The sequence below is a fragment of the Aotus nancymaae genome, unplaced genomic scaffold (assembly GCF_030222135.1).
Source record: "Aotus nancymaae isolate 86718 unplaced genomic scaffold, 86718_ANA_hifiasm-v0.15.2.pri h1tg000019l, whole genome shotgun sequence".
NCBI lineage: Eukaryota > Metazoa > Chordata > Mammalia > Primates > Aotidae > Aotus > Aotus nancymaae.
This window is the reverse complement of record NW_026988431.1, coordinates 58,776,838-58,789,863: the sequence shown is the minus strand read 5'-3', so window position 1 is coordinate 58,789,863 and position 13,026 is coordinate 58,776,838. Positions and strand designations below refer to the sequence as shown.

Sequence of the window (13,026 nt, the reverse complement as noted above, 5' to 3'; positions counted from 1 at the left end):
CAAGTTTAAATCAAGTTTAAAGTCATATAATAAACAAAAAGCCAGAACAAAATGAAGTAGAAATGCACATACTGTGCCAAAGACACATTCCATCATTTAATAGTTTTCATTGAAAGAGTAAATCCTGGGACCCAAACAAGTTTGTCAGGCTTGTTACTAGCCTGTGGGCTTAGTTTACATTTCCCCTGGATACCAGCCAGGTGGAATATGGAATGTGCTTTCCTTTCTTTTCCCTTAATGTGTATTTGGAGAATAATATCTGCCCCACTAGATAGTTCAAAGTACAAAACCTACCCCTGAGATCTACTCCTGGCTTCTTCACTGAAAATTCTAATCCTTGAGTTGCCACTGCTCTTTTGACTCACGATTCCATCGAGCCTCGGACACCTTGGTAAGTGAAGCAGATTAGCGGGAAAAATTAATTCAGGGTCTTGAAAGATGGTTGATTTAATACCCAAAATTTAGTTAACCTAAAGTTCAACCCATTTATGTATTCATTTCTAAACAAAACAGAAGAGAAAATGCAGCCTATTGGTTTAATTTACATCTTGTTAAGCTATAAGATTCTTTTTATATCCCAGTTTATATAAATTCATTAATTGTATCACCTACTTTTAATACTGAATCCAGTATGTTCCTCTTATTGGTCTATAAAAGAAAAAAAAGGTCTATTTAAGTTTTCAGTCTGTTTTTCGCACTGAGAAATGTCCAATTATTTCTTATTTAATTATCAGTTTCTGTATTAGACGAGAGAAAATCTTTAATAATGATATTGTTAAGGGGTTCAATTAACTTGGCAACATTTTAACCTTGAGAGCTTTCCTAAACAGAAAGCTATCTAATTTTTTAATTTTATCTTTATATTTTCACAGAATATATGAGTAAAATGAAACTAAAAGTCACATTCTATAGTAACTAGTATTAGTATGTGAAGAAATTTTAAATATGCTGTAAAGAAGATTTGAAATTGCAAAATGATTGCAAATTCTGTTTTCTTTTAACATGGCCTAGGAGTAAGGTATTTTAATAAAGAAATAAGTATCATTGATATAGTATATAGATTAAATATATCAAAAGTTAGCATTTCTGGACACTGAAGTGATTTGGAAAATAAAATGTAATCTTTCTTTGATAAATAAGAAAGTATTCTAAAATCTTAAATGTTTTTGAGGGTCACCACAATAAATACCATTTAACATGAGTTATCTCGTTACTGCCAACATATAGACCTCTTTATTAAGAGGAATGCCAGGTTAAAAAGGAACTAATAGGTTGGGGATGGTGGCTCACGCCTGTACTCCCTGCCCTTTGGGAGACCGAGGTGGGTGGATCACCGGAGGTCAGGAATTTGAGACCAGCCTGGCCAACATGATGAAATCCCATCTCTACTAAAAACACAATTAGCCGCGCCTGGTGGCAAGCGCCTGTAATCCCAGCAACTCAGGAAGCTGAGGCAGAGGAATCATTTGAATCTGGGAGGTGGAGGTTGCAGTGAGCCAAGATCACGCCGCTGTATTCTAGCCTCGGCAACAAAAGCAAAACTCCATCTAAAAGAAGAAAGAAGAAGGAAGAAGGAAGAAGGAGAAGAAGGAGGAGGAGGAGGAGGAGAAGGAGAAGAAGAAGAGGAGGAAGTGATAAACAATATTTTACTATGTGTAACTAACGTATATTACTGAGATATAATTATTTAGTGGTCATAAACTTGCAACTGTACAGTTAATCAAAGTGCAAATTGTATATGATTATTTTGCTCCCTGCATATTTTCATTATGAAACTGAGATCTGTCATAACAAACATATTCCTTTCTGAAATCCCCATATGACATTAGGAGCCAAACAAGTTAAAAGCCATGTTTCAAATATGCAAAAGTAGATGTAAGAGACATTTTCTCTTAAAATGATCCTCAATCTGTTGAAGCAAAGAAAACCTCCCATTCAACCAACCTGTAATTGTTAAGAAATTAACCAGTTTTAAAATATAAACTAGCAACAAAAACAGATTGGCTTTTAAAACTATTTAAAGCTATTGAGTCTTGAGAGAAATGTTCTTTTTCTATATTACAAGAGGAAACAACTTTTTCATTTTGAGGGCTTGGAAGATTTATCTAGTAACTAATACTGATCTATTGACTATAAAGTACAGCTGTTGTATAAATGGACCTTACTAATGTACTTGGCATTCATTGAATGCATTAACACCAATCAAGCATTGAAATAAAAATGCTGACTGGAATATGTGCATCCATTTTGTTCATGATAAAAACTGACACATTCCTAACACTTTAGTCCTAGGAAAAATTCTAAAATGTTAATTTCCTTTTCATTAAAAAATAATTGGGTGGGAAACTAATTTAAGGGTAAGGAATAATAAGAACATTCTGCACATGGGGGAAACTCTTGAAAAACCACAGATTCTTAATTACAAAACAATGATGACAAAAGTTAGAACTGCCACAGAATCATGGAAGAATTTCATCAAACCAGTTACCTGAGAAGTAGTTATATAACTGTGTTCTCTGCAATGTCTATATAATTTATATGTGTACTAGCTATGGTTCCATCATCTTTATTGTTACATAAGCTTTCTATTTCTATCTTGGTTTCCTAAAGTCCAACTTTGAAATATGTGTTTATTAAAATTATGGTTATAATTTTTAAAATTATCTTGTAAGAGCATAATAGCCTGAAAAGTTGTATTGGTTAATATTCAAAAATTAAAAATAAAACATATTAATATTACATTTTTCTTTTCGTTTTCTGTTCTTAATTTTATTTTTAAGTAGATAATTCATTCACATACTATGAGATTCAGAAGTTAATAATATTTTAGGAACTTTTATATATTATTGGGAGACATGACTATGCCCTAAGTAAGTTCTAAAAATAGTGTGTTTTTATTAATAACATGTCTTGCTCCTCTTCCACATCCTGTTATAATATTACAGCTCTCTAGTTTTAACTCTGTATATGCATCTTCAATATTCTGAGGTATTGCTTGAACCAATAAGCAGAATTTCATTCTGACTTAATTTATAAACGGGAGAGCATTTCAATTTCTATTTATAGACTTATGCCATCCTTTATTCTCATGCACTACCTCTCTGGCCACCAAAATGATTATCAAAATAAGTTGCTTTTGGCCTGGTACAGTGGCTCATGCCTGTAATCTGAGTACTTTGGGAGGCCTAGGTGGTGGATCACCTGAGGTCAAGAGTTTGAGACCAGCCTGGCCAACATGGCAAAACTGTCTCTACTAACAATACAAAATTTTGCCAAGAGTGGTGGCAGGCACATGTAATTCCAGCTACTTGGGAGGCTGAGGCAAAAGAATCTTCTTTATTATATAACATTATGTATTAGTCCATTCTCATGCTGGTAATAAAGGCATACCCAAGACTAGGTAATTTATAAAGGAAAGAGGTTTAATTGACTCACAGTTCCACATGGCTGGGGAGGCCTCACAATCATGGCAGAAGGCAGGAAAGAGAGTGTGTGCAGGGGAACTCCCCTTCATAAAACCTTCAGATCTTGTGATAGTATCCCAAGAACGGCATGGACAGACCCGGCCCCATGATTCAATTACCTCCCACCAGGTCCTTCCCACTACCCATAGAAATTATGGGAGCTACAATTGAAGATGAGATTTGAGTGAGGACACAGCCAAACCATATCACATTAAAACTTGCCACAGAACTTCCACACTTTTCTCCAGTATCTACTCTGATGCTTTCTATGTCTACTCAAAAACTTTCTGGACAACTTCTTCTGGCCATGACCCTTCACCACGGGACATAAAAGTATGCAATGTTCCTTTCATAGGCTCAAGCATCTCTATGTTTGATTTTAGTTAACACAAGCCTAGAATGTTTTTCCCAATTTTCTTTGGTGACTGCATTTCAGCTTCACTTCAGTACCCGTTAAAATTACCTAAGCGTTACACACAAAAATACTTCCTCTGAAATTCTATCACAGCCTTATTAAATAGAAATAAAATGTAAGCCACAAATGTGAGACAGAAATCTAATTTAAAACTCTTAGTAGGCATATTATAAAAGTAAAAATAATAAAATTAATTTAGGTTATATTTTACCCAAAATATCATTATTTAAATATGGATTTTTTTACATCTTTTTTTTTCATTCTAAGTCTTCAATGTCTGGTATATATTTGGTATTTGTGACAAATCTCAATTCAGACTAGTCACATTTCAAATGCTCATAGCAACACGTGGCTCATGGCTACAATAATGGACAGTAAGTTCTTTGGCAATTGTTAATTGGTTTGGTATTTTGCCTGTGCTGGTTTGAAAAGATAATGACGTTTAGTGAATACATGATTGGATTCTAGACTTTCAGCTGCTACAGTATGGGAATAGCCAGTGCCAGAATACAAGTACTTAGTGCTTGACACAAATAATGTAATAGTAAACGGGCATTATGTTAAAAAGACTAACATAATACTGTGACATCAGTGACAATAGAGCTGGAAACACAGTGCTGGAGTGGCTCCACAGCTCCCTACTCCTCCCCCGTACCTCTCAAACATACATCCATTAAGTTGCACTCAAGGAAAAAAGTAAGACACTATCCCAATAATTTTTAAAATTATTAATATGTATATAAATATAATAAGTGCTAAAAATGAGAGAAGTAGTAAAGATCTCAGAACTAAGGCAAACTCACCCAGTATGCAAATAAAATTTAAAATGAGACCTGAAAGGAACGTAAGAAAAAAGAAAATAGAAGGGAAGAGTGTTCTAGGCAAAAATAGTAGAGTGTATAAGGGTCATGAGGTAGAAAAAAAATCAAACACAAACCTTGAGAAGCTCCAAAGAGCCTAAGGCTTGAGCATGTTGTTGGTATAATACACAGGGCTGCATTCAAAACTTGAAGAAAATCAAAAGCAGTGAAAAGATAGTCCATTTGCTTATTTTTGCTTTTGTTGCCTGAACTTTTAATATAATATCCAAAACATGGTTGATGAAGCCAATATCACAAGAGTCTTTCCTGTTTTCTTTTAGGAGTTTTATGGTTTCAGGACTTACATTTATGTCCTTAACTTGTTTTGAGCTGATTTTTGTGTATGGGGTGAGGTAAGGGTCTAGTTTCTTTCTTTTGCATGTGAATATCCAGTTTTCTAAACAGCATTTATTCAAAAAACTATTCTTTCCCCATTGTGTCTTCTTGTGGACCTTGTCAACAATTAGTTGACCATATACGCTAGGGTTTATTTCTGGGTTTTCCAGTCTGTTCCACTGGTCTGTGTATCTGTTTTTACGTCATTATCATACTATTTAGCTTACTATAGCTTAGTAATATAATTTGAAATCAGAAAGTATGATGCCTCCATCCTTGTTTTTCTTTATGAAAATTGTTTTCAGGGCCTTTTGTGATTCCATACAAATTTTGGAATTTTTTTTATTTCTATAAAAAATGCAATTGGAATTTTGGTAAAGGTTGCATTAAGTCTGTATAATACTTTAGGCAGTATGAACATTTTAACAAAACTAATGCTTCCTGTCCTATCTTTTCACTTTTTTGTGTCTTCTTAAATTTCTTTCATCAATATTTTATAGTTTTTAGCATGCAGATATTACACTTCCTTGGTTAAATTTATTTCTAAGCATCTTAATTTTTTGATGCTATTGCAAGTGAGATTCTTGACTTGATTCCTTTTATGGATAGATCATTATTAATGAAAAGAAATTGAAATATTTTTTGTACATTGATTCTGTATCCTGCTAATTTTTGAATTCATTTATTGGTTTTAACAGGTTTTTCTTTTTTGTAGTCTTCAGGGTTTTCTACATGTGTCAACTACAAAGAGGGATAGTTTTACTTTCCAATTTGAATGTCTTTTTTTTTTTCCATCTTATCGTTCTTGCTAATACTTCACCCCTTTATTGAATAGAAATGGCAAGAATGAGGCTAGGCACAGTGGCTCACACCTGTAATCCCAGCACTTTGGGAGGCTGAGGTGGGCAGATCATCGGAGGTCAGGAGTTTGAGATCAGCCTGGCCAACTTGGTGAAACCCCATCTCTACTAAAAATACAAAAGTTAGCCAGGAATGGTGGCAGGCACCTGTAATCCCAGTTATTCAGGAGGCTGACGCCCGAGAATCCCTTGGACCCAGGAGGTAGAGGTTGCTGTGAGCTGAGCATCACTGCACTCCAGCCTGGTTGACAGAGCGAGACTCTGTCTAAAAAAAAAAAAAAAAAAAAAAGGGTAGAAAACCTTTCAGTTTTTCCCATTGATTAGATTAGCTGTGTGATTTTCATAAACGGCCTTTATTATATTGAAAAAAATTTTCTAGCAATATCTATTTTATTTAGAGTTTTTATCATGAAAGAATGTTGAACTTCTTTGAACTACACTAAACTGAATAGCTTCTGCACAGCAAAGGAAGCAATGAACAAAAGGAAAAGTCAGCCTGTAAATCAGGAGAAACTGTGCAAACAGTGTATCTGTTAAGTGATTTAAAAAGATACAGGGAATTCACACAGCTCGATCTCTCTCTGTCTCTCTCTCTCTCTCTCTCACACACACACAGAGGGAGAGAGAGAGAATGGAATTTAAAAATAGGCAAAGGACCTGAGTAGACATTTTCCCAAAATGACGCAAAAACAGCCAACACACATGTAAAAAGGTGCTTCACATCTCTTATCATCAGGGAATGCAAATCAAAATCACAATGAGATATCACCTCACACCTGTTGGGATAGCTACTTTTTTTAATCAAAAAGACAAGAGGTAACAAGTATTAGCAAGGGTGTGGAGAAAAGGGAACTTCTGTGCACTGTTGATGCGAATGTAAATTGGTACAGCCATTATAGAAAACAATATGGAAGCTCCTCAAAAGATTGAATATAGAATCACATGACCAGACAATCCCTCTGCTGTGTATATACTCAAAGAAAACGAAATCAGCACCTTGTACTGATATCCACACTCCTATGTTCGTTACAGCATTATTCAGAATAGCCAAGGTATAGAAACAACCTAAGCGTTTATCGACAGATGAATGAATAAAGAAATTGTCATATATAAATACAATGAGATATTATTTAGCCTTAAAAACGAAGGAGATAGGCAATAACATGGATGAACATGGAGGACTTCATGCTAAGTGAAATAACTCAGACAGACAAATATTACATGACCACACTTACATGTGGAATCTAAAATTAAGTTGAATACATAGAAACAGAGAGTAGGATAGTGGTTAACCGGGTAAAGGAGAACAAGGACATGGGGAAGTGTGGGTCAAAAGGGTACAAAGTTACAGTTATAGAGGATGCATAGGCTAGAGATCTAATGTACAGCAGGAAAGACCATTAGTAATAAACTACCAGTTAGTAATATGGTATTGTTTACTGAAAGTTTGTTACCACACATGCACACGAGCACGCACACACACACACACAAATGCACAAACGCTAACTATGAACGGTGAGAGATATGTTTGTTCACTTACCTGTAGTAATCATTTTACTATATATATATAAAATATTGTACATCATAAATATGTACAACTTAAAAGAAGCGGTGAAAATGTGCTTGAGCCTGTCAGGAATCTCCTGTGAATGGACACGTCACAAATTTAGGGGCTAAGATGTTAACAAGCATCAAGGCCTTGTCTTAATGCGTTTTCTCCAGATTTTACACTCATTGCTATTCCATAATCTTTGGGAGAGATGACAGAGCTAAAAGCTTCTGCATTCTATTCCCCAAAATAGGGTTTTATGAGATGACATCTGAGGGAGAGTGAAGTTAGTCACACTTGACTGATATTTGAGAAGTCAGAAGTGTTATAGCATCATGTTTAATCACAAGCAGTTCCTCAATTAATTGTCTTGCTAGTAAGCATTAAATGAAAATAATTGAAGAAGATCTAATTCTATACTGAAGATATCTATGTGCTAAAATATGAACAGGAAGCCTAAGAATAGAACTACAGACAAATAAAGCATCTATATGAAAGTTCTAACTTTTCCAAATTTCCAATTAATTAAATGTAACAGAAAAAATGTAACATGACCATGTTGCTACAATTATTTATTTTTAATTTGCATCTCCTGCACTCCCAAAGTCAGTGGGAAAATACCTAATGGCTACCGTGGTGTGATCACAGAAAAAAAGCAGTTTCCATTTTTGAGTTTCTGCTTCCCATTATTCAAACGCATCTTTGGAATTTTTTCTCCACAATTTAAATGTTGGTTGCTGCCCTGTTACTTAGCCAACGTGGCATGATTTTAATTGAGTGTGGCAGTATCTCAGAGGGAAAGGGCACCAAATTTGTAAAGCAAACATCATACCAGCATGGCTCAAGGCTTGCTAGTTGTTTTCCTGGCTGATTTAAGATTTCCAGATATGTGAGAAACTGAATCATTATGGAATCAAGGTTCCTATTAAAATGCTGTATTTATCATACTGAATCAGTAAGATGCAGTAAGTTAATACTGGTTTCCCAACACAATGAATCAATGGAATATTTTGAAGTTATATATTTAATTTCTTGTTCAGTTGTATTGTGAGTTTATTCAAGGATTGCATAATCACTCAATGAGCCTACTATTCTGGGTCCAGAACTCCTGGGATACTCTCCAAAACATTTTTCTCCTTCATCAAGATAGTTTATTACTAATATGTTATGTAACCTAACAGCCTAAGTGATTATTGAAACAACTTTTTTTCTCTATGAAGTTTCAAATCTACCACAATTTAAAAATAAATAACTCATTTTTCCCATAAATACAATAGACTAGCACTAGCCACAGCTCCAATGCAGTTAACAATAACAATAATGACATAAAAGCATAAACTGAGCACCAGTGGTGATACAGCTACTCACAAGACTTTTCTTCTTTGCTCTGCCAGCAAGGCACCAATTTTTTTTTACCTGACAACGAGCCTTAAAGTACATGCCCTTTTTGACTCCCTCACAGCTGGGGGTGACCCTGTGTTTACACAATAAGACAGTTGGAATTCTTAGGTGTCCAGGAAAGCTATTTTTTTTTTGGAACATTAAAAAAAAAATGAAAAAGAAAAGAAATGGAGAGAGAGATAGAGAGAGAAAAGACTGTATCTTTTTTTCTTGCCTGGCACTGAGAAGTAGGGTCTGGCCGTTAAACAGCCATTTTGCAACACTGGGGTGGAACCACAGATAGAATGATCTGCATCCTTAATGATGATCCTTTTGAGCAGCTGTGCCTGGGTTCTGGATGTCCTCCTTCCAGATCTCTTACCATTTAAGAAGTAGCCCCTTATGTTCAAGGAAGAGTGGTCAGAATTTGTGACATGTGACTGAAAGTAATACAAGTGATATATAGTTGACCCTTAAACACCACAAGTTTGAACTGCACGAGTTGAATTATATGCCGATCTTCTTCTGCCTCTGCTACTCCTGAGACAACAAGACCAGCCCCTCCTTTTTGTCCTCCTCCTCAGCCTACTCAGCGTGAAGACAGTGAGGCCGAAGACCTCGAGGATGATGCACTTCCACTTAATAAATAGTAAATTCATTTTTTCTTTATGACTTTCTTAATAACATTTTCCTTCTCTAGCTTCCTTTATTGCAAGAGTATGGTATATAATACATACAATATAAAAAACATGTTAATCAACTGTTTATGTTATTGGTAAGGCTTCTGGTCAACAGTAGGCTCTTAGTAGTTAAGTTTCTTGGGAGTCAAAAGTATATGTAGATTTTCAGTGCATGGAATGTCAATGACCCTAAACACGTTCCACAGTCAACAGTAATACCTGCTCTAGGTGTCCAGGGCCTTGGTATTGCACCAGATCAGGGAAAATAATTTACTTGTGTCTGGTACAACCCAGTGAGCCTGTAGCTGGTGTTCCGGGGATTTAGAGATTGACAAATTATGGATTCTGCCTCTCAGAAACTTAGAACCTAAGAAGTAGAGACAAATTTGTAAATAGTTACAATATAATGCTACCTGAGAAGACAGGGTTTCATAAAAGGCACTCCCTGGTACAGCACTTCAGTTAAATTTGCCTGTTGTCACACAAGTTTGGGAAAGTTACTGTATCTTAAAGGCTCTGAGGTGTCCTGTAGCAAGAATTCTTTTTAACTTTCTTTGACCCACTGTTTTTTCAAACTGTATAATAATAAAAACATTTTCCCCCCGAGGCAGAGCCTCTTACTGTTCAAAGAAACCTACTTGAGGAAATGCTTTATTTAGTGATTTAAGACAGTTATAATTTCAGTGTTATGACAAATATTATCTGTGGAAATAATTCAATCATCTCTTAATTATTCACACATTAGTCCCACTGCTGTGGGTTGAATTGTGTAACCCCAAAATGCTTGTTGAAGTTTTAACCCCTAATACCTTGAATGTAAGCTTATTTGGAAGTAGGGTCTTTACAGATGTAATTAAGATATAAACGAAGATGAGGTCTTATTGGACTAGAGTGGGCTCTAAATCCAATCATGGGTGCTTTTATAAGAACATCACTGGTGTCCTTAGAACAGAGGACACAGAGACACACAGAGCAGAATGCCATGTGATGACAGTGGCAGAGATCGGAGGATGCGGCTACAAGCCAAGGAACACCAGGATTGCTGGCAACCACCGGAAGCCAGGAGAGAGCCAGAGAACAGATTCTTTCCCTGCACCCTCTGAAAGGAACCAGCCTGGATGGTATCTTGATTTGGACTTACGGTCTGCAAAGCTATGTGGGAATAAATTTCTATTGTTTTAAGCCACTTAGTTTGTGGTACTTTGTTATCTCAGCCCTAAGAAACTGACACAATATCCTACTTCCTATTTGGCTCCCATCAATTCTATTTGTTCTTGAAATTTTTCGTGGTGCTTTCTCTCCAAGTCTAGCAGCTGCAGGATGGGAGAGGAATGGCTTGAAGGCCAGAAGAATTTGAGTCCTGACTCAGCCTGTTTTTAACTCTTTGAATTCAGGCCAGTTACTCAGATGGTCTGAGTCTGTTTTCTGAACTACAAAATAGAGATTAAAAGCTTGCATTCATTCTTTACTTCATCCATTCATCTGACAAGTATTGACTGAGTGGTGACTGTGTCAAGCACAATGCAAGGCTTGGGGATTTTTTTTTTTTTTGAGGATTAAATGAGATGAATATGAATATACTTCATCATTTGTACCTCAAAATACAAACCAAGTTATTATTATAAATAGGATTAGATGTATTGATGAGAATCAATGTTCTCATTCCCTCTGGTCAAACTGGTAAATATTTGGTTAAAGAAAATGGTTGCTAGGCCAGGTACGGTGGCTCATGCCTGTAATACCAGCACTTTGGAAGTCTGAAGTGGGCAGATCATGAGGTCAGGAGTTCGAGAACAGCCTGTCCAATATGCTGAAACCCCATCTTTAATAAAAATCAAAAATAAGCCAGGCGTGGTGGCATGTGCCTGTAGTCCCAGCTACTCGGGAGGATGAGGCACAAGGATCACTTGAACCCGGGAGGCAGAGGTTGCAGTGAGCCAAGATCATGCCACTGCACTCCAGCCTGGGTGACAGAGTGAGACTCTGTCTCAAGAAAAAAAAAAGATTGCTGGTATTTCAAAGGACTGGAAGGAGAAACCCTTGGATGATCCTAAGAAGGGATAGGATATGAGAGATTCATGAATTTACTCATCACTCATTCAGTAAAGCAGAACTGGTTATATTCCTCAGAGTTTAGCCAAAGCCCACCTATTATAAATTATAACTGAGATGGTTGATAATTGTGTTTCTTTGCCTCCAAAAGGAGACAATATGAACAGTCATGTTTACTCATTAAGTAGTTACATATAAAAAATAATATTGGTATATCAAGGAGAAGGTAAAGTAGCTACTGGTGTAACATTTGCAAAACATGTAATAGAAGGTAAAATTTATATGAAATATCTTTTAATAACTTTCAAGTCATGCAGCTGATTATTTGAAAGTTCAAGTCACTGGTACCTACATGTGCACAAATAAAAGTGTAAAAAACCCTCCTTAGCAAATCTGTTAGGGGTTATCTTCTGATTTCTCTTGAGACCACCCGGCCATTTGAAAGACCCCTCCCTCCACAGCCAGAAGCTTTGACTTTCCAACTCTCATAAAGTGAGCAGCCAGTGCTGTTCCATTAAAACTTTATCAAGTGACATAGAGCCTGCTTTTTTCAGAAACCAGCTATGCAGCTACTCCGTAGTAAATTCCCACACAAAGGTACATTACTACTGGTCTTCTTTTTTTTCTTTCTTTCTTTTTTTTTTTTTTGAGATGGAGTTTTGCTCTTGTTTGCCAGGCTGGAGTGCAATGGTATAATCTTGGCTCACTCCAACCTCTGCCTCCTGGGTTCAAGCGATTCTCCTGCCTCAGCCTCCCAAGTAGTTGGGATTACAGGCATCTGCCACCAAGCCTGGCTAATTTTGTATTTTTAGTAGAGATGGGGTTTCTCCATGTTCAGGCTGGTCTCGAACTCCCAACCTCAGCTGATCCACCCGCCTCAGCCTCTCAAAGTGCTGGAATTACAGGTGTGAGCCACCATGCCCACCCACTACTGTCTTCTAATTAAGACTGTGCTGGAGTGCAGAGTCATAGAGAATGGGCTCTGGATACACACCTTTAGCAGCTCGATCCACTAGTTTAACTCTTGGACTTCCAGCCTCATGAGTCAATAAATTCTTGTCTCACATTTTTCCCCCAAAGCTAAAAAAAAAAAAAAAAAGACACAAGAATAAATACTAAAATAAATGATACTATGTGTTTGTGTAAATAATACACAAAGCTTTAAGGTGTATCGTTTATAATAAAAAGACATCCAGCTATTACAGAACTTAGCGTATTAAGATTTTAATACCACTACCAACAGTTTTTCATGATACAAACTTTATTTTTTTTTAAAAAAAGCTCAACTTGGCAATCTTTCATCTGTTCAAGATTCAAAGAAGAGTAATCATACCTCCAAACCTTGCCAACAGTAATTCAAAATAAACCACCTAATCAGCAAGAGGAAATTTGTTTCATGGACTCTGAGGGAATTCTGGCAAACAAGGCTC

At 36.3% G+C, this 13,026-nt stretch overlaps 1 protein-coding gene across 1 annotated transcript in view; it reads right to left on the bottom strand.

Moving 5' to 3' along the window:
* The window catches only part of LOC105729971 (growth arrest-specific protein 6-like), a 643,000-nt gene that overhangs the window by 620,332 nt on the left and 9,642 nt on the right, over positions 1-13,026 (bottom strand). Inside the window, exon 3 of the mRNA XM_064378894.1 lies at positions 12,591-12,676. The gene's annotated coding sequence lies outside the window, so the exon portion shown is untranslated. The remainder of the gene's footprint in view (positions 1-12,590; positions 12,677-13,026) is intronic.